This window comes from Dermacentor andersoni, chromosome 1 (assembly GCF_023375885.2).
Source record: "Dermacentor andersoni chromosome 1, qqDerAnde1_hic_scaffold, whole genome shotgun sequence".
Classification (NCBI taxonomy): Eukaryota; Metazoa; Arthropoda; class Arachnida; order Ixodida; family Ixodidae; genus Dermacentor; species Dermacentor andersoni.
The window spans coordinates 387,284,919-387,311,171 of record NC_092814.1 but is presented as its reverse complement, the minus strand read 5'-3'; the positions used below and the strand labels follow the sequence as shown (position 1 = coordinate 387,311,171).

Sequence of the window (26,253 nt, the reverse complement as noted above, 5' to 3'; positions counted from 1 at the left end):
ACCTTAAAAAGCGCTTATATTTGTTTCATCATTTACCACAACGCGTATGCTAAGTCTGATAACACTGGGGCCAACACGGCGAACTCGCGGCGGCGTCCGCGCGCTGTTCGCCTCATGTATTGCCGTGCAGCGCATCTTCGACGTCTTGCCGCCGCGCCCCTGTTCGCCGCGCCGCGTTCGCCGTGACGATTCGCTCCATGTAGCCCGCGCTTTATTGTTAATGGGGAGCTCACCGATAGCTTTCGCGTGCGCTCGTCAGTGCGGCAAGGATGCCCGCTGTCGCCCCTTCTATTTGCTATGTATCTAGAACCACTCTGTTTGGCGATTGAAAATGACGAGCGCATAGCAGGCTATCCACTGCAGGAAGCGCACGTAAAAATCTTGGCATATGCCGACGATGTTGCGATTTTGTGCACAAACAAAGTGAGCATTAAGGAGGCCACGACTGTCGTTGAAAAGTTTTGCGATTCAACTGGAGCCCAGATAAACTGGGATAAGAGTTACGGCTTCTTGCATGGTAGTTGGAAAGACACGCCGGAGGCCCTTTATCGATTGAAGTGGTCGTCGTTACCAACGCAGTACTTGGGTGTGCCTCTCGGAAGTTACCGTGAACCTGAATCGTACTGGCTCGATCAAGTTTGGAAAGCAAAGGAAAAGGCTGACGGGTGGAGAGGAAAGCAATTGTCAATGTTTTCTAGAGCCACTGTCTGCAACATCTTTTTAGTGTCTAAGATATGGTACGTTATGAATGTGTTGTGTGCTGCGAGGGTAAGCGTACAAAAAATTCACCGAGTTTTCGCTATTCTCATTTGGGCGTCTACCTGGGAGAGGATGAGTCGAACGAACTTGTTCCTCCCTGTCAAGAAAGGTGGGCTTGGTCTAGCTCATTTGTTTCTGCGACAAGTCGTGTCAAGTTTTGTGTTTTTACGGGATCAAGACGATCCTTTTCTCCGAACGGTGTTAGAGGCACGGCTGTCTAGACGAATTCCAGGATTCATTGTTTCGACTGTTCACAACTTGCCAGGAGCCGTGACTGGTTACCTGCGTGAAGTGGTATGGTCATATAGACTGTTGAATGTACGTTTTTCACAGCAATACCTGTCAACCGTTACAAAGAAAAAACTGTACAGAGATCTCGTGGACACGATGTTCCCTGCACCTTTGTACCTTCTTCCACACCGTGGAGGCGCAGGACAAGACGTCCTAAAGAGAGTGAAAAAAATGCCAATACGGCCCTCAGCTAAATCTTTCTATTTCAAATTACACACAAACACACTTCCCGTTAAGACCTGGCTTCATGAAAAGGGTATATTCATCCCCTGGACCACCGACTGCTTTTTATGTAAAAAACAGGAAACCATACAACATGCATTCCTAGACTGCTGGGACGCCATCTTTCACCGGGATGTTCTGCAGAGAAAATTGAAAAAACACTTACCACTAGAAACATATGGAATACGCATCTTACCGATTGATAACACCGAGGATGTCCCGTATGACCTTATTATGGTCCTGAGCCTCCACGCAATGTGCAAAACTAGACTGCAATTCCAAAACGGAGACATTGTTGTTCGACCGGTTCGGGAAAATTTCATTGAGAGTGTCGTGTGTGTGAGAGATGGTTTCAAAGCGCTGCCTGTTCCACCGCAATGGATCTTTGTATTTGATGAATTAGCGTTGTTGAAAAGATTTTAGTAAAGTGTTGCCCAAAGTGTGGCTCACACGTTTTATCCTTTATAAACCAAGATTAAGAACGTTGAAGTCGGTAATAAAGAAAAAAAAAACAGCAGAGTGGCGCAGCGGAAGCGTGCTGGGCCCATTACCCAGAGGTCCGTGTATCGAAACCACGCTCTTCTACATGTTTCCATCATTTTATTTTTCTCCCATTTAACAGGGAGAGCTTATCAGCGCAGTAATTTGGTGTCTTATAGACATAATTGCACTCCGAGAAGTGCTCTCTTATGCTGCGCGCCCGTGTTTCTCACCCTAAAAAAAAAAAAAAAAAAAGACTACTCTCGTTAATTACAAATATAAACAAATTTACATAGCATGCAGGAGCAGCAGAGTGGCGCAGCGGAAGCGTGCTGGGCCCATAACCCAGAGGTCCGTGGATCGAAACCACGCTCTGCTACATGTTTTCTTTATTTTCTTTTGCTCCCATTTAACAGGAAGAGCTTATCAGCGCAGTAATTTGGTGCCTTATAGACATAATTGCACTCCGAGAAGTGCTCTCTTATGCTGCGCGCTCGTGTTTCTCACCCTAAAAAGAAAAAAAAAAAAAGACTACTCTCGTTAATTACAAATATAAACAAATTTACATAGCATGCAGGAGCAGCAGAGTGGCGCAGCGGAAGCGTGCTGGGCCCATAACCCAGAGGTCCGTGGATCGAAACCACGCTCTGCTACATGTTTCCATTATTTTATTTTGCTCCCATTTAACAGGAAGAGCTTATCAGCGCAGTAATTTGGTGCCTTATAGACATAATTGCAATCCTCTTGTGCTGCGCGCTGGTGTTTCTCGCTCTAAAAAAAGAGACTACTATCGTTAATTACAGATATAAAGAAATTTACATAGCATGGAGGAGCAGCAGAGTGGCGCAGGATTCTACTTCCGGCAGCCGAGCTGTACGGACGTGTGGATCATGGGCTCCGAAGGAGCGGCTTTTGCGGCCACCGGCCGCAGTAACAGGCTTATGGACGATGACGAGGAAGCGAGCTACCAGTTTATTTTGCCACCACTGCCCAAGGGACCTGTCGTGAAAAACACCGTGTTTTTGCATGGCGACGTGCGAGCGAGGCCCTATAGGGTCGAAGACTTCCGAGATGCACTCATCCTGACTGGACTGCTCCAGGAGGTCATGGCCCTTGGAGCCTACCAGATCAATCACGTATGGGCAGTCACCTTCTCGAGTGACGAGGCAACGAAAAGGATGCTGGCGTTGAAAGAGCTCAACGTGAAGGGGCGTCGTTGCGTTATCGTCGACCCTCAAGACCAACAGGTACGCCTCCGCCTTCATTGGCTGCTTTATTGGGTGGCGGACGAAGATATAAAGGCAGCGCTAGCGGCCTTTGGCAAGGTCGTGGAAGTGACGAGAGAACGATGGCGTGTCAGAGGCGTAGGCGACAAGGACTCAACGTCGCGGACCGTTCTGTTGAAGTTGAAGAGCGGGATGAAAGTCGATGACCTCCCGCACCAAATCCGTGTTGCCGGTGAACTGGCCCTTGTCGTAGCGCCTGGACGGCCGATGCAGTGCCTACGATGCAAGGGTGTCGGACACGTCCGTCGCGAGTGCAAGGTACCGCGTTGCGCTCGGTGTCGCAGCTTTGGACACTCTGAAGATCAGTGTGTGCGCACGTACGCTGCAGCTGTGGGGCCACCAGCGAATGAGGTCGTCGCGCAGATGAGGATGGATGCTGCTGAAGCCGAGGACGCTGCCAAGGGAGCTGGTGACAAGGAGAGCGCCAGCAATGCAGAGGCGACATCGAAGGCAGCGAAAGATACAGATGTATTTGTTACCCTCGAAAAGAAAGATGGGACGACAACGGGTCCTGCAGAAGAGCGGGCGAAAAGCAAGGAAAACTGCCTTGTAGTTGATGAAGCCGCATGCGAGACAGAAGGTGGGGATCCGCCCCCAACCAGCGACCCTATGGATACGAGCGGCAACGCTACCTTTAAGAGGCCGCTAGACGCTACCGATGGGAAAACAGCTGCGAAGAACCATGCCGTCGGGCCACCTGCAAAGACAACTTTGACGAGAAGGAGCAGCTTCAAGCCCTCTCCAAACATTCATCGGGATAGGAAAGCCGGCGACAAGCCACAGCCGTCCGCGGACCACACCAGACCACCGGATGGTCCCGGAGGCGTCTAGCCGCTGGCTAGACGTTGTGGTGAGCACAGTGCTCCGGGCCTCTCTAACTTTCTCGTATTAGCAATGACAACCAACCCAACGCTTAGCTTAGGCACGCTAAACGTAAGAGGTCTGGCCGCCAAGCGTAAACAAAGCCAAGTGTACCGGATGATGGTGGACCAAGACCTCGACGTTCTGGCCGTGCAAGAGACAAAGGTTGAAGGGGAGGAGGAGACCCGGGGCATGGTGCTAAGGTTTACGTCTTTATACTACGCGGTAGTGAGCCATGCTAAAGGTGCGTCGGCGGGTGTTATTTCATTTATTAGGAAACTTCCCGGCTTATCTATCGAAAATTATTTTTCACGCCCTTCAGGCAGGTTAGTGTACGTTGACTTTAATGTTGGTAATGATTCGTGGCGTGTTGTGTGTGTATATGCACCTAATGTTTGTGAAGAGCGCACTCTGTTTTTTTCATCCTTAAGGACGCACATTTGCATGAACAAAAAAGTGATAATTCTGGGAGATTTGAATTGTGTACTCCGAGATCGGGACAGAACAGGCCGAAGAACAAATGACAAAAGCTGCCATGTCCTCGCTGAATTATTAACCGATTTCGACCTAGGCGACGTGGCTGACTGTCTGGTTGGAACACGCGAGGTTCATTACACACACTTCCAGGGCAATAGACACGCGCGTCTAGACAGAATGAACGTGTCACTAGACGTAATACCCCCGTGTAACAGCTACGGTGTCACGCCTCTTTCATTCACTGATCACTGTTTGGTCAAGATGTATGTTGGACGCAAAGCAAAACACCACACTTTCACGTGGGAGTTGTGGAAAATGAATTCCAAATTGTTAACTGACGAGCTTTTTCTAAGCAAAGTAAAGGAATATTTGAAAGAAGTGGGAAATAACGTGTTGCGAGTCACCGAAAAGTGGGAAAATTTTAAACAACGAATTAAACTAGCCGCCATCGATCGCTCCTGCAAAATAAAGTACGGTGAAAGAGTTAAAGAGAAAGAACTAAGGGTGGTGTTGGAAAAGTTAACGGCCTTAGAGTGCAGCCAACCGGGCGCATACAAAGACGATTTGCGTAGCATCAAATCGAAATTGGAGATATGCGATGAAGAGCGATATCGGGGAGCGATTATACGCGCAAGGGCAGAGGCTTTGACAGCAGATGAGGCTCCAACTAAACGTGCGCTCGGTCTTGAAAAGAGGCACGCACGGCGTAACCACGTAGATGTACTTGAAGTAGATGATCACGAAATAACCGACTGTGAGGACATAGCGCAAGTGTTTTTCCAGCACTTTCAACAGCTTTTTGCATCGAGTCCTGTTGACGTAGATGCCTTTAGAGCCACGTTTTTGGAACGCATGCCGCAACTCAACGACGACACGAAGAACAGACTAGAGGCACCGATATCAGCACGTGAAGTGGAAAAGGCAATTGATGATTTAAAAACTGGAAAATCGCCGGGTCCGGATGGCCTTTGCGCCGCTTTTTATAAACAGTTTAAATCAGACTTGTCGCCTCTTCTCGCTGACGTCTTTAACGAAGCGTATGAAGTAAACGCATTGCCATATTCTTTCGGGGAAGCACACACCGAGCTCATCCCTAAGACCGACGAGCCTACGAAACTAAAATATGTAACGTCGTACAGACCAATATCACTTACCAACAATGATTACAAAGTGTTCATGAAGATCATCGCTTGCAGGTTACAATCAGTAATGGAAACCATAGTCGGTAGTCACCAAACATGCGGCATCAAGGGACGTACTATTAGCACAAACATACACATAGTGAGATCAATTCTGGAATGTTGTGACGCCTTAAGGTCGCGAGTTGCTATTCTCCAACTTGATTTGGAGAAAGCTTTTGACTGTGTTGCTCATGTTATTTTAATTGCCAGTCTAAAACATATAAATGTCGGGTCCATAATTACTGACGGGGTGGCCATGGCGTACCGGAACGGAAGTACTAAGCTTATAATTAACAAGTCACTGGGGGCCCCCATCAGCATTCAACGTTCCGTGCATCAGGGCTGCCCAGCCAGCCCACTCCTGTTCTGTATTTATCTAGAGACTCTGTGTTTGGCAGTGATTGAGAACAAATGTATTCATGGGTTTACAATGCAAGCATCAGAAGTTAAACTTCTGGCCTATGCTGATGACGTAGCCGTGTGTTGCAATGACAAGGAGAGCGTTTTGCAAACAATAAATGTTGTTAAAAAATTTGGCGAAATCACTGGAAGTAGAGTAAACTGGAGCAAGTGCCACGGTATTTGGCATGGGGAGTGGCCTAAGACCCCCGCTATCTTTGCGAATGTCACGTGGTCTACAACGCCAGTAAAATACCTGGGTGTACCACTTGAAGCTTATAAACAGAGCGACGAATACTGGCAGTGCGAGCTTAAAAGGGTTAAAGAGAAGGCTGAGGCGTGGAGAGCCAAACACCTTTCAGTATTTGCCAGGGCTACAGTGTGCAACTTGTTTTTGTAGCTAAGCTATGGTACGTTATGCAATTCATTTTTTGTAAAAGAGCCAATGTACATAAATTTCACAGAGTTTTTGCCGTGTTTGTGTGGGGTTCTGGATGGGAGAGATGCAGCCGCAACAATCTTTTCAGACGGGTGAAAGATGGAGGGCTAGGGCTGGCCCACCTGTTTGTGAGGCAATTAGTCGGACGGTTCTTTTTCTTCAGGAACAATGATAATTCATTTCTTCAATCGGTTTGCAAAGTTAGACTTGCGCATTTGTTACCCGAGTTTATTATAAGCTCTGAAAGTGTACCGGTGGCAGTGTTCGGATTCTATAAGGAAATTGTGCTGAGTGTTCGTTTCCTTGCTGTACGGATTTCCAAAGAATATTTGTTTACGTTCACAAGAAAAAGGCTGCGCAATGATCTATTGGACAGCCTTTTTCCCTCACCTCGGTACCGAACTATGTACAGTCGAGGCCCAAGCCAGAATGTTTTCAAACGTGCTAAAAAAATGCAGGTACCGCCTGGTATGAAAACTTTCTTTTTCAAGCTACACACAGGAACACTATCAGTTGCAACGTTTTTAGAAGAAAGGGGCTTTTACATGCCATGGGGCTCAGATTGCTTCATATGCAAACAACCAGAAACAATAGACCATGTTTTTTTACACTGTTGGGCGGGGGTTTTCTTTTGGGATGTTCTACAGCGAACAATAAAGAAAGAATTTCCTCTTGATCCACATGGCATAAGGTATCTACCGATAGATGACGAGGACGGAACACCTTTCGATCAGATAATGTTAACTGGCCTCTACTGTATATGGCGAGCCCGCATGGCTGGCTTCTATTGCGATCCCGATGCAAGACCAGCCCGTGTTTTCTTTCGAGAACAAATAACACGTTTTCTTGATGTGCTTCCTACACATGAGTGCCCACCGCCTTGGATGGCCAGGATAGAACCCCTGGCTAATCTTAAAGAATCTTAAACAACGCCAGCTCACATATAACAGGCGGCTTTTACTTATTAATTTTTGTTAACGGATGAGAAGTTCATCTGTCTGTGCATATATGTTCCTTATGTTGTCCTTCCGATGTACTGCTGATTACCGGCAATAAAGAAAAAAAAAAGCAGAGTGGCGCAGCGGAAGCGTGCTGGGCCCATAACCCAGAGGTCCGTGGATCGAAACCACGCTCTGCTACATGTTTCCTTTATTTTATTTTGCTTTAGTTTGCGCGCATGCAAAGTGAAGGATGCGACGAGGAATTGCCTCAGACCACGTCGAGGCAAACACCAGACAACCCTTTGGGTGGCCTGACAGACCCCCCGAACATCATTGCGGAACATCAGTCGGGAGAATCACATGGTCGACAGAGGTAGGCACCATGCAGATGGCGCCCCTTTTTATTACGTAAACGTATGGTAGTTGAGCTAAGAACCCCATTGCGTGTAGCAACTTTGAATGTTAGAGGGCTGGGAGCACGAAGGCGGCAATGCCAGCTTAATCGCCTGCTTATTGATAATGACCTTGACCTAATAGCTGTGCAAGAATCAAAGATAGAGCCGCAAGAACGTACTGACCGCATGGTGCCCCCTTTCCGCGCCAACTTTGAATTGTGTGTGTCACTCCGTTGGGACATCGGGTGGATGCCTTATCTTCATTCGCAACACGTTAGGTATAAGTGTGGAGTCTGTATTTGCATGTGAAAGTGGCCGCCTCTTGGTTGTTGATTTTTCTTTTTAAACTTACACTGGCGCGTTGTATGTGTTTATGCCCCCAATGTTGAAAGTGAACGTAAATGTTTTTTTGATTCCATTGAGCCGTACTTGAATTGTGACAAGGTGTTGCTTCTATTGGGAGACTTTAACTGCGTATGTGCTGCTACTGACCGAGTGAAGTGTAGACCAGTGAGGGACAAGAGCGCGGAAGTGTTGACTGAATTTGTGCACGATTATTTATTAGAGGACGTTGGAAGTGGGTTTTCGGCTGAAACACGGCCTGATTACACACACTTTCAACGCGACAGTCACGCAAGATTTGATAGGCTGTATGTTTCTGCTGATCTCGTGCCACTATGCACAGCCTATGATGTAAAACCTGTGTCGTTTAGTGATCATTGCCTTGTGAGCGCGACTTTTGGAACGAAGGGAAGGAAATCACGCTTTAATTGGTACCTTTGGAAACTAAATGAGAAAATTTTAGACGATGAAGGATTTGTCAAGGAAATTCAAAGCGATCTTGATGGTGTACCAGCTGAGCAAGCGGACTGCTTTGCCGTTGAATGGGAAAGTATCAAAGAACGAGTGAAGCTTAAAGCTATAGGAAAAAGTAGCGAAATTCGGTATAAACGAAAAGAAAAAGAAAGGGAACTTCGCGAACAACTGGAGTGCTTGGTTAGGATGGAAACCAATAAGCCAGGAAATTTCAGTAAAGAAATAAAAGACGTGAAATGTCAGATCGAAAGAATTGACACTGACAGGTACAGAGAAGCAATAATACGCTCAAGGAGCGATAACTTGTGGGCAGGCGAAGCGCCTTCAAAGCGGGCGCTCAGATGAAAAGCGGCACGCTTGCAAGAAGGAAATCAGGCAAGTAAGATACGAGGGGCACATTACAAGCGACCCTAGTGAGATTCAGCGCGCTATTACGGAACACGTTGCTGAACTTTTCGGCAATAGGCGCGAGCATGCGCAAGGGTTTGAAGGGGATTTCCTCCGACTAATGCCAACACTCGACAATGATGTAAGAGAGCGTCTTGAATTGCCTATTACTTTGGAAGAGATCGAGAAAGCAATAGATGATCTTCCGTCTGGAAAAGCGGCGGGGCCAGATGGGCTGAACGCTGCCTTCTATAAAACCTTTAAACATGGTTTCTCAGTTCTTGTTACAAGTGATAACAGAAGCCTACGAACGTAAAAAAGTTCCATTGTCCTTTGGTATTTCACACATTGTACTTATTCCCAAGTCTGATGATCCGGAGAAACGAATGTTAGTGGGTTCCTACAGACCTATCAGCCTCACTAATGTCGACTACAAGGTGTACATGAAAGTACTAGCCAGACGACTTCAGAGGGTAATCGACAAATTAGTAGGGCCGCACCAAACCTGTGGCATCAGTGGACGCAGCATTGCAACAAATATACATGTGGCCAGAACCGTATTGGAATGTGTTGACGCGCTTGGAAGCCAGGTAGCTATGATATAGCTGGACTTGGCTAAAGCGTTCGACCGCGTTTCACATGACATTCTTTTCTCCATTCTAGAGCATGCAAACCTGGGTAGTGTAATAGTAGAAGGAGTAAAAATGGCGTACGCAAATTGTATGACACGCATTATAGTTAATGGTGACCTTACTGAGCGTCTCACAGTGCGTTCTTCGGTGAGGCAAGGTTGTCCGCTCTCTCGCCTGCTTTTTGCAGCGTATCTAGAGCCTTTATGTCTGGCCATTATCAACAGTGACTACGTCACGGGTTTCAAGCTGCAATCTGCTCAGGTGAAACTTCTTGCGTATGCGGACGACATAGCGGTATTTTGCACGAACAGAGAAAGCATTTGTGAAGTTACAAACATTCTGGAAAGGTTTTGTAACCAGACTGGATGTCAAGTAAACTGGGAAAAAAGTTCTGGATTTTGGCACGGGGAATGGGATATTACACCGCAATTTTTCTCACGGCTGCAATGGTCTCCCATGCCAACGCGATAGCTTGGTGTGCCCCTAGAATGTTATCGCCATCCCAGCCCACTTTGGAACGAAGAGATGTCAAGGGCGAGAGAGAAAGCGGGAGCATGGCAGGGAAGGAATCTGTCAATTTTCTCACGTGCCTTTGTCTCCAATGTTTTTTCTCATTTCAAAAATATGGTACCTCATGAATGTGCTGTGTGCTTCGCGGACCTCTATTCAAAAATTGCATCGTATATTTGCCGTCTTTCTTTGGACTTCGACCTGGGAAAAAAGGAGAACAAACCTGTTTCTTTCAGTGAAGAGTGGAGGCCTTGGATTGGTTCATTTGTTTTTGAGTCAAGTGGTATCACGCTTTATTTTCTTTCGTGATCAAAATGACACCTTCTTAAGAACGGTTATACAGGTCCGATTGCAGAGGCTACTCCCAAGAAACATAGTGTCCTCTGGTGAAAACATGTGCGGTGCTGTCACCGGATTTTTGCGCGAGGTTGTGCTTTCTTGTAAGTTGTTAAAAGTGCGTTTTTCCCCAGACTATTTGTACAGTGTTCCCAAGAAAAAGCTGTACAAAGATCTTGCGGATATCATGCTGCCGGTGCCATTGTACCGGGCGCCTTATCGTGGAGGCCCAGGGCAGAATATCTTAAAGCGAGTGAAGAAGATGCCAGTTAGGCCAGGCGTGAAACCATTCTTTTTCAAGTTACACCCTAATACATTACCTGTCAAAACGTGGCTTCAAGAAAAGGGAATCTTTGTCCCTTGGACAACGAACTGTCTTTTATGTAAGAGGCCAGAGACAGTCGAACATGTTTTTCTGGACTGCTGGGACGCGATATTCCACTGGGACGTCCTACAGAGAACTATAAAGAAAGAGTTACCACTAGACCCTTATGGTATCAGGTTTTTACCGGTTGATCACGAAGATGTACCATATAATTTGTTCATGCTTCTTGGCCTCCACAGCTTGTGGAAAACACGAATGCAAGTAAGGCATGCGGATTTTAATACACGCAGTGCACGTGAAAACTTTATTTAAAGCGCTGCTTACCTTCGGGAATGCATCCGGGCACAGCATGACCCACCTCAGTGGGTAACACTTCTTGATGATTTAGTGAGTTTGAAGAAATTCTAACTTTGCTCGCCTCAGCTCAAGCGTAGCTGAAGTGCTTTATCGTTTGTGACTCATCGTTCCTCATGTGAACTTCGGAAATAAAGAAAAGAAAAAAGAGTGGCGCAGCGGAAGCGTGCTGGGCCCATAACCCAGAGGTCCGTGGATCGAAACCACGCTCTGCTACATGTTTCCTTTATATTATTTTGCTCCAATTTAACAGGAAGAACTTATCAGCGCAGTAATTTGGTGTCTTATAGACATAATTGCACTCCGAGAAGTGCTCTCTTGTGCTGCGCGCTCGTGTTTCCCGCCTTAAAAAAAAGGCTACTTTCGTTTATTACAAATATAAACAAATTTACAAAGCATGCAGGAGCAGCAGAGTGGCGCAGCGGAAGCGTGCTGGGCCCATAACCCAGAGGTCCGTGGATCGAAACCACGCTCTGCTACATGTTTCCTTTACATTATTTTGCTCCAATTTAACAGGAAGAGCTTATCGGCGCAGTAATTTGGTGTGTTATAGACGTAATTGCACTCCGAGAAGTGCTCTCTTGTGCTGCGCGCTCGTGTTTCCCGCCTTAAAAAAAAAGGCTACTTTCGTTTATTACAAATATAAACAAATTTACAAAGCATGCAGGAGCAGCAGAGTGGCGCAGGGATTCTACTTCCGGCAGCCGAGCTGTACGGAAGTGTGGATCATGGGCTCCGAAGGAGCGGCTTTTGCGGCCACCGGCCGCGGTAACAGGCTTATGGACGATGACGAGGAAGCGAGCTACCAGTTTATTTTGCCACCACTGCCCAAGGGACCTGTCGTGAAAAACACCGTGTTTTTGCATGGCGACGTGCGAGCGAGGCCCTATAGGGTCGAAGACTTCCGAGATGCACTCATCCTGACTGGACTGCTGCAGGAGGTCATGGCCCTTGGAGCCTACCAGATCAATCACGTATGGGCAGTCACCTTCTCGAGTGACGAGGCAACGAAAAGGATGCTGGCGTTGAAAGAGCTCAACGTGAAGGGGCGTCGTTGCGTTATCGTCGACCCTCAAGACCAACAGGTACGCCTCCGCCTTCATTGGCTGCTTTATTGGGTGGCGGACGAAGATATAAAGGCAGCGCTAGCGGCCTTTGGCAAGGTCGTGGAAGTGACGAGAGAACGATGGCGTGTCAGAGGCGTAGGCGACAAGGACTCAACGTGGCGGACCGTTCTGTTGAAGTTGAAGAGCGGGATGAAAGTCGATGACCTCCCGCACCAAATCCGAGTTGCCGGTGAACTGGCCCTTGTCGTAGCGCCTGGACGGCCGATGCAGTGCCTACGATGCAAAGGTGTCGGACACGTCCGTCGCGAGTGCAAGGTACCGCGTTGCGCTCTTTCTCGCAGCTTTGGACACTCTGAAGATCAGTGTGTGCGCACGTACGCTGCAGCTGTGGGGCCACCAGCGAACGAGGTCGTCGCGCAGATGACGATGGATGCTGCTGAAGCCGAGGACGCTGCCAAGGGGGCTGGTGACAAGGAGAGCGCCAGCAATGCAGAGGCGACATCGAAGGCAGCGAAAGATACAGATGTATTTGTTACCCTCGAAAAGAAAGATGGGACGACAACGGGTCCTGCAGAAGAGCGGGCGAAAAGCAAGGAAAACTGCCTTGTAGTTGATGAAGCCGCATGCGAGACAGAAGGTGGGGATCCGCCCCCAACCAGCGACCCTATGGATACGAGTGGCAACGCTACCTTTAAGAGGCCGCTAGACGCTACCGATGGGAAAACAGCTGCAAAGAACCATGCCGACGGGCCACCTGCAAAGACAACTTTGACGAGAAGGAGCAGCTTTAAGCCCTCTCCAAACATTCATCGGGATAGGAAAGCCGGCGACAAGCCACAGCCGTCCGCGGACCACACCAGACCACCGGACGGTCCCGGAGGCGTCTAGCCGCTGGCTAGACGTTGTGGTGAGCACAGTGCTCCGGGCCTCTCTAACGTTCTCGTATTAGCAATGGCAACCAACCCAACGCTTAGCTTAGGCACGCTAAACGTAAGAGGTCTGGCCGCCAAGCGTAAACAAAGCCAAGTGTACCGGATGATGGTGGACCAAGACCTCGACGTTCTGGCCGTGCAAGAGACAAAGGTTGAAGGGGAGGAGGAGACCCGGGGCATGGTGCTAAGGTTTACGTCTTTATACTACGCGGTAGTGAGCCATGCTAAAGGTGCGTCGGCGGGTGTTATTTTATTTATTAGGAAACTTCCCGGCTTATCTATCGAAAATTATTTTTCATGGCCTTCAGGCAGGTTAGTGTACGTTGACTTTAATGTTGGTAATGATTCGTGGCGTGTTGTGTGTGTATATGCACCTAATGTTTGTGAAGAGCGCACTCTGTTTTTTTCATCCTTAAGGACGCACATTTGCATGAACAAAAAAGTGATAATTCTGGGAGATTTTAATTGTGTACTCCGAGATCGGGACAGAACAGGCCTAAGAACAAATGACAAAAGCTGCCATGTCCTCGCTGAATTATTAACCGACTGCAGTAAAACACGTTGTGGGGCTAGTTGGTGCATAGCTTTCAATAGATTAAGCGCCAAAAGTGACGGCACACAAGAAGAAATACAGACAGGACAAGGCGCTACTTGCAACTGTTTATTGAAATGACAGGTGGCTGATTATATAGCCATGAGGAGAGGGGAACGAAAAAAAGTAGTGACACTAAATATGTGAATGCGCACGTGCGAGAACACTGAAGATAGAGAGAATCATGCTTAATCTAAATCTTAAACTTATCTAAAAACATACTTTCATTCGAGTATATATTCAAAGACGGGGTACTGATACAGTTGTCCCCTCTTTTCTTAATCTCGTTGGCCTCCAACAATTCCCGCGCAACAGAATCTTTACTTTTATACATGATTGTCGTATCATGAAGCCTCGCTTCACATACCCGTTCATCCTCATTTCCGCAGGCCTTGCAATGAAGCGGCAAGTTTGAACCATATCCATTTTTCAATGATAGCTTATGCTCCCGCAGGCGTTCATTAATACATCGCCCAGTTTGGCCGATATAGTCTTTTCCACACTTCAGTGGTATGCGGTATATTACCCCTTCTTCACACTTAACGAAGGGGTTCGTATGTTTAATAGAACACCCTACTTTTTTTGAGTCATCCGGACCAATGAGGCGGCACAAAGTAGCAAGTTTTTCGCGGTGCGGAAAAAACCACAGGAATTTTGTGTTTCACGGCGACATGTTTCAGATTATGCGCCACTTTATGAGAATATGGTATCACCACCGCTTTACCTTTCTTTTCGACTGTTAGACCTTCTTCACTTCGTTTTCTTTCTTTTTTGAGTTTTTTCAATAACGCCTCTGAAACTGCGCTTAAAGCCAAGCAAGGAAAGCCCGCTTTCCTCAACTTCAAAATCTGGTCGTCAAAACTTGCTTGTGCCTTATGACAGCATGATTTTTTTTTTCAGTGCGGATTCTAGGCACATAGTGGCAATTGCTCGTTTAACAGTCTTGGAGTGTGTAGACTCATACGGCAACACCTCTTTGCGGGCACGGGGTCGGTACATCCAGCAGGAGCCATCGTCAGTAAGGGTTATGTTAAGATCTAAAAACTGCAAGCTGTTATCCTTGGCTAGTTCGAAAGTAAAATCTAAGCCTTTTCCTTGCTGTTTAAAATCAGTTAAAATGCCCTGCACAGTATGAGAGTAAGTCAAGGGAGATCGTTCCGTCAGTAAAATTAAAAAATCGTCAACATACCTAAAAACCTTGAGCACATTGCCTCCGTCAAACACCTTCGATAGCGCTCTGTCGATGCCCGTGCCCGCAAAGAGGTGTTGCCGTATGAGTCTACACACTCCAAGACTGTTAAACGAGCAATTGCCACTATGTCCCTAGAATCCGCACTGAAAAAATCATGCTGTCATAAGGCACAAGCAAGCTTTGACGACAAGATTTTGAAGTTGAGGAAAGCGGGCTTTCCTTGCTTGGCTTTAAGCGCAGTTTCAGAGGCGTTATTGAAAAAACTCAAAAAAGAAAGAAAAAGAAGTCAAGAAGGTCTGACAGTCGAAAAGAAAGGTAAAGCGGTGGTGATACCATATTCTCATAAAGTGGCGCATAATCTGAAACATGTCGCCGTGAAATACAAAATTCCTGTGGTTTTTTCCGCACCGCGAAAACTTGCTACTTTGTGCCGCCTGATTGGTCCGGATGACTCAAAAAAAGTAGTGTGTTCTATTAAACATACGAACCCCTTCGTTAAGTGTGAAGAAGGGGTAGTATACCGCATACCACTGAAGTGTGGAAAGGAGTATATCGGCCAAACTGGGCGATGTATTAATGAACGCCTGCGGGAGCATAAGCTATCATTGAAAAATGGATATGGTTCAAACTTGCCGCTTCATTGCAAGGCCTGCGGAAATGAGGATGAACGGGTATGTGAAGCGAGGCTTCATGATACGACAATCATGTATAAAAGTAAAGATTCTGTTGCGCGGGAATTGTTGGAGGCCAACGAGATTAAGAAAAGAGGGGACAACTGTATCAGTACCCCGTCTTTGAATATATACTCGAATGAAAGTATGTTTTTAGATAAGTTTTAGATTTAGATTAAGCATGATTCTCTCTATCTTCAGTGTTCTCGCACGTGCGCATTCACATATTTAGTCTCACTACTTTTTTTCGTTCCCCTCTCCTCATGGCTATATAATCAGCCACCTGTCATTTCAATAAACAGTTGCAAGTAGCGCCTTGTCCTGTCTGTATTTCTTCTTGTGTGCCGTCACTTTTGGCGCTTAATCTATTGAAAATTATTAACCGATTTCGACCTAGACGACGTGGCTGACTGTCTGGTTGGAACACGCGAGGTTCATTACACACACTTCCAGGGCAATAGTCACGCGCGTCTAGACAGAATGTACGTGTCACTAGACGTAATACCCCTGTGTAACAGCTACGGTGTCACGCCTCTTTCATTCACTGATCACTGTTTGGTCAAGATGTATGTTGGACGCAAAGCAAAACACCACACTTTCACGTGGGAGTTGTGGAAAATGAATTCCAAATTGTTAACTGACGAGCTTTTCCTAAGCAAAGTACAGGAATATTTGAAAGAAGTGGGAAATAACGTGTTGCGAGTCACCGAAAAGTGGGAAAATTTTAAACAACGAATTAAACTAGCCGCCATAGATCGCTCCTGCAAAATAAAGTACGAAGAAAGAGTTAAAGAGAAAGAACTAAGGGTGGTGTTGGAAAAGTTAACGGCCTTAGAGTGCAGCCAACCGGGCGCATACAAAGACGATTTGCGTAGCATCAAATCGAAATTGGAGATATGCGATGAAGAGCGATATCGGGGAGCGATTATACGCGCAAGGGCAGAGGCTTTGACAGCAGATGAGGCTACAACTAAACGTGCGCTCGGTCTTGAAAAGAGGCACGCACGGCGTAACCACGTAGATGTACTTGAAGTAGATGATCACGAAATAACCGACTGTGAGGACATAGCACAAGTGTTTTTCCAGCACTTTCAACAGCTTTTTGCATCGAGTCCTGTTGACGTAGATGCCTTTAGAGACACGTTTTTGGGACGCATGCCGCAACTCAACGACGACACGAAGAACAGACTAGAGGCACCGATATCAGCACGTGAAGTGGAAAAGGCAATTGATGATTTAAAAACTGGAAAATCGCCGGGTCCGGATGGCCTTTGCGCCGCTTTTTATAAACAGTTTAAATCAGACTTGTCGCCTCTTCTCGCTGACGTCTTTAACGAAGCGTATGAAGTAAACGCATTGCCATATTCTTTCGGGGAAGCACACACCATGCTCATCCCTAAGACCGACGAGCCTACGAAACTAAAATATGTAACGTCGTACAGACCAATATCACTTACCAACAATGATTACAAAGTATTCATGAAGATCATCGCTTGCAGGTTACAATCAGTAATGGAAACCATAGTAGGTAGTCACCAAACATGCGGCATCAAGGGACGTACTATTAGCACAAACATACACATAATGAGATCAATTCTGGAATGTTGTGACGCCTTAAGGTCGCGAGTTGCTATTCTCCAACTTGATTTGGAGAAAGCTTTTGACTGTGTTGCTCATGTTATTTTAATTGCCATTCTAAAACATATAAATGTCGGGTCCATAATTACTGACGGGGTGGCCATGGCGTACCGGAACGGAAGTACTAAGCTTATAATTAACAAGTCACTGGGGGCCCCCATCAGCATTCAACGTTCCGTGCGTCAGGGCTGCCCAGCCAGCCCACTCCTGTTCTGTATTTATCTAGAGACTCTGTGTTTGGCAGTGATTGAGAACAAATGTATTCATGGGTTTACAATGCAAGCATCAGAAGTTAAACTTCTGGCCTATGCTGATGACGTAGCCGTGTGTTGCAATGACAAGGAGAGCGTTTTGCAAACGATAAATGTTGTTAAAAAATTTGGCGAAATCACTGGAAGTAGAGTAAACTGGAGCAAGTGCCACGGTATTTGGCATGGGGAGTGGCCTAAGACCCCCGCTATCTTTGCGAATGTCACGTGGTCGACAACGCCAGTAAAATAACTAGGTGTACCACTTGAAGCTTATAAACAGAGCGACGAATACTGGCAGTGCGAGCTTAAAAGGGTTAAAGAGAAGGCTGAGGAGTGGAGAGCCAAACACCTTTCAGTATTTGCCAGGGCTACAGTGTGCAACTTGTTTTTCGTGGCTAAGCGATGGTACGTTATGCAATTCATTTTTTGTAACAGAGCCAATGTACATAAATTTCACAGAGTTTTTGCCGTGTTTGTGTGGGGTTCTGGATGGGAGAGATGCAGCCGCAACAATCTTTTCAGACGGGTGAAAGATGGAGGGCTAGGGCTGGCCCACCTGTTTGTGAGGCAATTAGTCGGACGGTTCTTTTTCTTCAGGAACAATGATAATTCATTTCTTCAATCGGTTTGCAAAGTTAGACTTGCGCATTTGTTACCCGAGTTTATTATAAGCTCTGAAAGTGTACCGGTGGCAGTGTTCGGATTCTATAAGGCAATTGTGCTGAGTGTTCGTTTCCTTGCTGTACGGTTTTCCAAAGAATATTTGTTTACGGTCACAAGAAAAAGGCTGCGCAATGATCTATTGGACAGCCTTTTTCCCTCACCTCGGTACCGAACTATGTACAGTCGAGGCCCAGGCCAGAATGTTTTCAAACGTGTTAAAAAAATGCAGGTACCGCCTGGTATGAAAACTTTCTTTTTCAAGCTACACACAGGAACACTATCAGTTGCAACGTTTTTAGAAGACAGGGGCTTTTACATGCCATGGGGCTCAGATTGCTTCATATGCAAACAACCAGAAACAATAGACCATGTTTTTTTACACTGTTGGGCGGGGGTTTTCTTTTGGGATGTGCTACAGCGAACAATAAAGAAAGAATTTCCTCTTGATCCACATGGCATAAGGTATCTACCGATAGATGACGAGGACGGAACACCTTTCGATCAGATAATGTTAACTGGCCTCTACTGTATATGGCGAGCCCGCATGGCTGGCTTCTATTGCGATCCCGATGCAAGACCAGCCCGTGTTTTCTTTCGAGAACAAATAACACGTTTTCTTGATGTGCTTGCTACACATGAGTGCCCACCGCCTTGGATGGCCAGGATAGAACCCCTGGCTAATCTTAAAGAATTTTAAACAACGCCGGCTCACATATAACAGGCGGCTTTTACTTATTAATTTTTGTTAACGGATGAGAAGTTCATCTGTCTGTGTATATATGTTCCTTATGTTGTCCTTCCGATGTACTGCTGATTACCGGCAATAAAGACAAAAAAAAAAAAAAAAAAGCAGCAGAGTGGCGCAGCGGAAGCGTGCTGGGCCCATAACCCAGAGGTCCGTGGATCGAAAGCACGCTCTGCTACATGTTTCCATTATCTTATTTTGCTCCCATTTAACCGGGAGAGCTTATCAGCGCAGTAATTTGGTGCCTTATAGACATAATTGCACTTCGAGAAGTGCTCTCTTGTGCTGCGCGCTCGTGTTTCTCACCCTAAGAAAAAAAAAAATAAGACTACTCTCGTTAATTACAAACATAAACAAGTTTACATAGCATGCAGGAGCAGCAGAGTGGCGCAGGGAAGCGTGCTGGGCCCATAACCCAGAGGTCCGTGGATCGAAACCACGCTCTGCTACATGTTTCCTTTATATTATTTTGCTCCCATTTAACAGGGAGAGCTTATCAGCGCAGTAATTTGGTGCCTTATAGACATAATTGCACTTCGCGAAGTGCTGTCTTGTGCGGCGCGCTCGTGTTTCTCACCCTAAAAAAAAAAAAAAAAAAGACTACTCTCGTTAATTACAAATATAAACAAATTTACATAGCATGCAGGAGCAGCAGAGTGGCGAACGCGACTAGTGGGACCGCATCAAACATGTGGAATCAAAGGCAGGACAATTTCCACCAGTACACATGTAGCTCGCTGTGTTCTTGAGTGCTGTGATGCTCTCTCATGTCGGGTTGCAGTGTTGTAACTAGATTTGGAGAAAGCGTGTGACAATGTGTCACATGAAGTACTATTTTCAATATTAGAATATGTTAATGTCGGCGGACTGATATTAGAAGAAGTAAAAATGGCCTACTCAGAGTGCAGCACACGCATCATTATAAACAAGAAGTTAAGTGAACCAATCCAGCTTGTCTCCAGTGTGAGGCAGGGATGTGCAATTTCCTCATTACTTTTTGATATTTACTTGGAACCTTTCTGCTTGAGTTTAATTAATAGTCAAAGTGTACGCGGTTTTATGCCTGAAACGGCGGAAGTCAAGGTCCTCGCATACGCTGATGACATGAAGATGCCGAAAGTATCAAAGAGGTGGTTAGGTTGACTGGCGAGTTTTGCAAGGAATCTGGCTGCAAGATCAATTGGGAGAAGACCGTAGGTCTCTGGCAAGGAGAGTGGAGCGAGAAGCCTGAATTATTTGCTGGCATCCAATGGACAGCAATGCCAACAACGTACTTAGGTGTCCCATTACAATGTTATGAAGACACCGAACTGTATTGGAACGAGGAAACACAACGCTTGAAAGAGAAGACGCAGGGATGGCAAGGTCAAAATTTGTCAACGTTTGCCCGTGCAACTACTTGCAATCTATTCGTAGTTGCCAAGGTATGGTATGTTATGCAAGTATTGTTTATGTCGCGCACTAACTTACAAAAAAGTAATAGAGTCATTGCAGTGTTTATTTGGGGAGGAAGTTGGGAACGAACGAGTCGAACTAACCTGTTTTTGTCTGTCAGAAAAGGTGGTCTTGGTCTGTCGCACCTGTTTATCAGACAGATTGTGTCGCGTTTTATATTTTTAAGAGATCAGTGTGACCCATTTCTGCGTACAGTTATGCAAGTTTGTTTACACAATGCACTACCTGAATTCATCGTCTCTACAAATAAGACTGCGATGCACCATATAAAAGGTTATTGGCGCGAGGTTGTTGTGGCCTTTCGCATGCCTAAAGTAAGGTTTTCCATAGAATACTTGAGTACACTAAAAAAGAAAAAGCTCTACAAGGATTTGCTGGATGTTATGTTACCTCTGCCAGTGTACAGAAGCATATACACTGGAGGCTGTGGACAAGACGTCTTAAAACGGGTTAAAGGAATGCCGATACGACCGCATGTAAAATCCTTTTTCTTCAAGCTCCATACAAACACTCTACCTGTAAAAACGTGGCTACAAGATAAAGGAATCGTTGTACCGTGGACAGTCAACTGCATACTGTGCCAAAAACCAGAGACAATAGAACATGTATTTATTGAATGCTGGGATCCCATATTTCACTGGGACATCCTTCAGCGAACTATCAAAAAGGACTTACCTATTACACCACATGGAATCCGATACTTACCAGTTGAGAATCACGGCGACATTCCCTAGGACATGATAATGATACTCAGCCTCCATAGTATATGGAAAACCCGAATGTCGGTAAGACATGCCGACACTAACGCTCGGCCTGTAAAGGAAAATTTTATTGAACATGTAGCGTATATGCGAGAGCTGTACCGAGCCCAGCCAGAAACACCTGATTGGGTTACACTGTTTGATGAGTTGATCAATTTCAAATGTTTTTGAGATACTTCTGTTGTTTCTGTACGATGTAAACAGGCAATAAAGAAAAAAAAAAGCTGCAGAGTGGAGCAGCGGAAGCGTGCCGGGCCCATAACCCAGAGGTTCGTGGATCGAAACCACGCTCTGCTATATGTTTCCTTTATTTTATTTTGCTCCGATTTAACAGGAAGAGCTTATCAGCGCAGTAATTTGGTGCCTTATAGACATAATTGCACTCCGAGAAGTGCTGTCTTGTGCTGCGCGCTCGTGTTTCTCACCCTAAAAAAAAAAAAAGACTACTGTCGTTAATTACAAATATAAACAAATTTACATAGCATGCAGGAGCAGCAGAGCGGCGCAGCATTCTGCTTCCGGCTCCCGAGCTAAACGGATTGCGGGATCATGGGCTCCAATGGAGCGGCATATGCGGCTGTTAGCCGCGGCAACAGGCTTTCGACGGAGGAAGATAAGGATTTCCAGATAATTTTGCCTCGGCTACCTACAGGACGCATTGTTTTAAACACAGTTTTTTGCACGGCGACGCTCGTGTTCGCCCGTTCCGTGTGGAAGATTTTCGAGACGCGCTTCAAGCTGTTGGTATGCTCTCTGGCGTCGTCGCCCTTGGAGCATACCAAATCAACCATGTATGGGCGGTGACGATGAAGACAGCCGAGGCTGCCGAAAAGCTGGCGGCCCTGAAGGAGCTGCAGGTGAAGGGGCGTCGCTGCCTGGTCATCGACCCCAAGGAACAACAGGTGAAGCTTCGTATCCACTGGCTTCTGCATGGGGTGGACGACGAAGACGTCAAGACCGCGCTGGCCTCCTTCGGCAAAGTGACGGAAGTGACCCGGGAGCGCTGGCGAGTGGATGGCGTTTCCGACAAGGGCTCGACGACCCGAGCAGTGCTGCTGCAGCTGAAGGCAGGAATGAAAGTCGACGACCTGCCCCACCAGACCCGCGTCGCCGGCGAGCTTGCGCTGGTGGTAGCCCCAGGACGTCCCATGCAGTGCCTGCGCTGCCGGGGCTCTGGCCACGTTCGTCGTGAATGCAAGGTTCCCCGTTGCTCGCGGTGCAGGCTTTTTGGACACAACGACGCGGACTGTGTGCGTTCATACGCAGTAGCCGCGGGTTCGGCGGAGAGCGAGCCGTCGACGTTAGACCATGTAATGGACGTGACCGAGGCGGAGGAAGCGGCCACGGGAGCTGGAAACGGCAAAGTGGCGGCAGAAACCGGCGCGACGACCAAGCAAGCCGAAGGAGGAAGGAATATCCCTCCCCCCAAAGAACCAGCAGCTACAGTCGAGAGCGTGAAGACGGCCTCGCAAGAAAATGAGAGCCACCAGCCAGCTACGGATGCAACGCAGACAGAGGCGGACGACAACGCGACCCCTGCTAGCGCCCGCGTCGAATCCGTCTCGGCACCGGTCAAGAGATCCCTGCAGCACGAGGAGAAAGTCAACGGAAAGGCCGGCGGTGACTCCGAGGCACCACCCGCTAAGACGCTACCTGGAAGGCGCTCCACGCTCAAGCCTAAGCCGAACCTGGAGACTGACCGTAGGCTTACCCCGAAGCCGACCAAAGAGGAACCCGGGCGACGGCCACCGGATGGCCACGGAGGCGTCTAGCGGTCAGCTAGACGTTAAGGTGAGCACCATGCTCCGGGCCTTCTCCCCTCCGGTTTTCACCAATAATGGCTACCAACCCGTCGCTTAGCCTCGGCACGCTAAACGTTCGAGGTCTGGCCGCCAAAAGGAAACAGAGTCAGGTTTACAGACTACTAGTGGACCACGACCTCGACGTTTTAGCCGTGCAAGAAACCAAGGTAGACAGCGAGGAGGAGACCGGGAGCATGGTGCAAAGGTTCACGTATAACTACTATACGGTAGTGAGCCACGCCTTAGGGACTTCGGCAGGGTGTGTGCTGTTCGTGAGGAAGCTCCCTGGTCTTGTTATAGATGGTTACTTCTCCTGTACTTCTGGTCGACTTGTCTTTTGTGACTTCAGCTATTGTAATGTCCAATGGCGCGTGTTTTGCATTTATGCGCCTAATACTGTGCAAGAGAGGGCAAATTTCTTTTTGAGTTTAAAGCATCATTTACATGTGCAAAAAATGATAGCCTGTGTAGGCGACTTCAACTGCGTATTGAAAGCTGAGGATAGGTCTACGCGTCGCGTGGTTTGTGACAAAAGTAGTGATATCCTGGCGCAGATTACACACGAATTCGAATTAGAAGATATCGCAGAATGTTTTCGCGGTCACGGACACGTAAGCTACACTCACTTTCAGGGCACAAGTCACGCACGCTTAGACCGTATCTATCTTTCATATGATTTAGTTGAAAAATGCCAGTGCTACACAGTTACGGCCATATCATATTCTGACCACTGCCTGGTAAAATGCACGGTGGGCAGGAAGAAAGAACGAAACAAGTTCGTCTGGGAACTGTGGAAATTGAATGCAGAGCTGTTACGGGATGAAACTTTTAACGAAAATGTAGTGGCTGCTCTGAGTTCTTTTGGAACAGAGAGTTCTACGAAATTTGGTGAGGAATGGGAGTTGCTGAAGCAAAGCATTAAATTGAAGGCAATCGAAAGAAGTAGCGTACTGCGATATGAACAAAAGGCCAGAGAAAAGGATTTAACAACATTGCTAGAAAAATTTGCGAAGCTTGAATGCATGCAACCTGGCGCCTGTCAACAAGATATGCGCGCCGTTAAGAAGAAGCTCGAGGTATTCGACGAAGATCGCTTCCGAGGTGCGCTAGTGCGCGCCAGAGCAGAAAGGCTATCATGCGGGGAATCGCCAACGAAAAGAGCACTGGGGCTAGAAAAAAAGCACTCGAGACGTAAGCAGATTGAGGCTATCGAATATGAAGGGGTGGTATTAACGGATAACAATAATATAGGGCGTGCTTTCTTGAGCATTACAAAGAACGTTTTGCATTCAGGCCTGTCAATATGCACGATTTCAAGAAATTATTTTTGCGACGAATCCCACAGCTGTCGAGTGAGGTTAAAGAAACCTTAGAACGACCATTAACAGAACATGAAGTGATGAAAGCCATCGAAGACCTGAATCCTGGGAAGTCGCCAGGTCCAGACGGTCTTTGTGCCGCTTGGTACAAATCGTTCAAAAGCCACCTAGCTCCTATCTTAACAGCAGTTTTCAATGAAGCATATGAACTGAAAATACTTCCACCATCCTTTGGCCAGTCCCATACAGTACTAATACCGAAAACAGAAGAGACCGAAAAACTCAAGCAACATCCTCCTACAGACCCATAGCGCTTACTAACTGCGACTACAAAATATTGATGAAGGTGTTGGCACGACGGGTCCAGTCAGTTATTCAGGAAGTAGTCGGCCCACACCAGACGTGTGGTATTCGTGGAAGAACCATTTTCACTAACATCCATAAAATGAAGTGTGTGCTGGAGTGTTGTGACGCCATGTGCGATGCAGTAGCCATCCTCCAGCTAGACTTGGAGAAGGCGTTTGATTGTGTTTCTCACGACATATTGCTTACCATCCTTGAACACGTTAATTTTGGCCACATAATCGCTGAAGGGGTGACCATGGCGTACCGGAGCTGCTATACCAGACTTATAATTAATCAGATGTTGGGGGCCCCCATTAACGTGAAGCGCTCCGTTCGCCAGGGTTGTCCACTCAGTCCACTCCTGTTTTGTGTCTACATAGAAACGCTATGTCTGGCCATCATCGCAAATGAATGTATTAAGGGGTTTAGTCTTCAATCAGCAGAAGTGAAACTACTGGCATACGCTGACGATGTGGCTGTGTGCTGTAAGGACAAACAAAGTGTATTGAATACTGTTAATATCGTCAAAAAGTTTGGTAACGTCACTAACAGCTACGTTAACTGGCAGAAATGTTTGGGGTTTTGGCATGGAAGATGGGCGTCTACACCAGACCACTTTTCGAACGTAAACTGGGTCACGACGCCAGTTAAGTACCTTGGAGCACCCCTTGATGCCTACAAGGACAGTAGCGAGTACTGGAAGGAGCGGACAAAAGAACTAAAAGAAAAAGCCGACCGATGGAACGCCTGTCACTTCTCAATGTTGGCGAGAGCTACAGCGTGCAACATGTTTCTCGTGTCAAAGATCTGGTACGTAATGCAGGTCCTACAGTGCTCTCGTATTAATGTGCAGAAACTGCACCGCGTGTTCGCTGTATTCGTGTGGGCATCGAGCTGGGAGCGATGCAGCCGAGGTAATCTCTTCCGACGTGTGAAGGATGGTGGTCTGGGGTTGGCGCACCTTTTCTTGCGTCAACTGGTGAATAGATTCTCCTTCTTTCGAGATACAAACGACCCATTTCTGCACACGGTGATCCAAATGAGGCTGTCAAGATCACTTCCCGAATTCGTTGTAGGTACGGAAATAATGCCAGGACCAGTCCGTGGTTTCTTTCGGGAAATAGTTCAGAGTGTTTCTTTTTTGCGTGTTCGTTTTTCAAGTGCATATTTGTGGAGTGGAAAACGGAAAAAGTTATATCGTGATTTATGTGACAGTGTTTTTCTGGTACCTATGTACAGAGCCCCGTACAGTGGAGGCCCAGGCCTAGATGTATTGAAAAGGGTGAAGAAGATGGCAGTTCAACCAGCCACTAAATCGTTCTTTTTTAAATTACACACCGGTACTCTACCTGTTAAAATCTTCCTTGAACAACGTGGGTTCTACATGCCATGGGGAACCCACTGCCTTATATGTAAAGAAACAGAAAGCATAGATCACGTCTTCATCCACTGTTTGGAAGGGGTCTTTTTCTGGGACGTGTTACAAAGGACTCTAAAAAAGGAGCTACCTATAGATCCCCACGGAATCAGGTTTCTGCCAGTATATGACGACGAAGGTTTCCCGTACGACCTGATCATTCTTACGGGCCTCCACTGTTTATGGCGCGCAAGAATGGCGGGTTACCATTGTGACCCGGATGCCCGACCGGCGCGTCTGTACTTTTGTGAATCCATGCAACGGTATGTGGAAGTGATCAAGTTGCAACAGCCTGTTCCTGAGTGGCTGTCG

At 46.9% G+C, this 26,253-nt stretch overlaps 4 non-coding genes across 4 annotated transcripts; all 4 read left to right on the top strand.

The window, feature by feature from the left end:
• The first annotated feature begins 2,059 nt into the window (after nt 1-2,059).
• TRNAM-CAU (transfer RNA methionine (anticodon CAU)) lies at nt 2,060-2,131 on the top strand. Its single transcript has one exon. It is a non-coding gene; the product is annotated as a tRNA-Met (tRNA).
• Nucleotides 2,132-2,333: 202 nt separating this feature from the next.
• TRNAM-CAU (transfer RNA methionine (anticodon CAU)) lies at nt 2,334-2,405 on the top strand. The gene has a single exon. It is a non-coding gene; the product is annotated as a tRNA-Met (tRNA).
• Nucleotides 2,406-7,462: 5,057 nt separating this feature from the next.
• TRNAM-CAU (transfer RNA methionine (anticodon CAU)) lies at nt 7,463-7,534 on the top strand. Its single transcript has one exon. It is a non-coding gene; the product is annotated as a tRNA-Met (tRNA).
• A 3,964-nt stretch (nt 7,535-11,498) lies between these two features.
• On the top strand, nt 11,499-11,570 carry TRNAM-CAU (transfer RNA methionine (anticodon CAU)). Its single transcript has one exon. It is a non-coding gene; the product is annotated as a tRNA-Met (tRNA).
• The last annotated feature ends 14,683 nt before the right edge of the window (nt 11,571-26,253 follow it).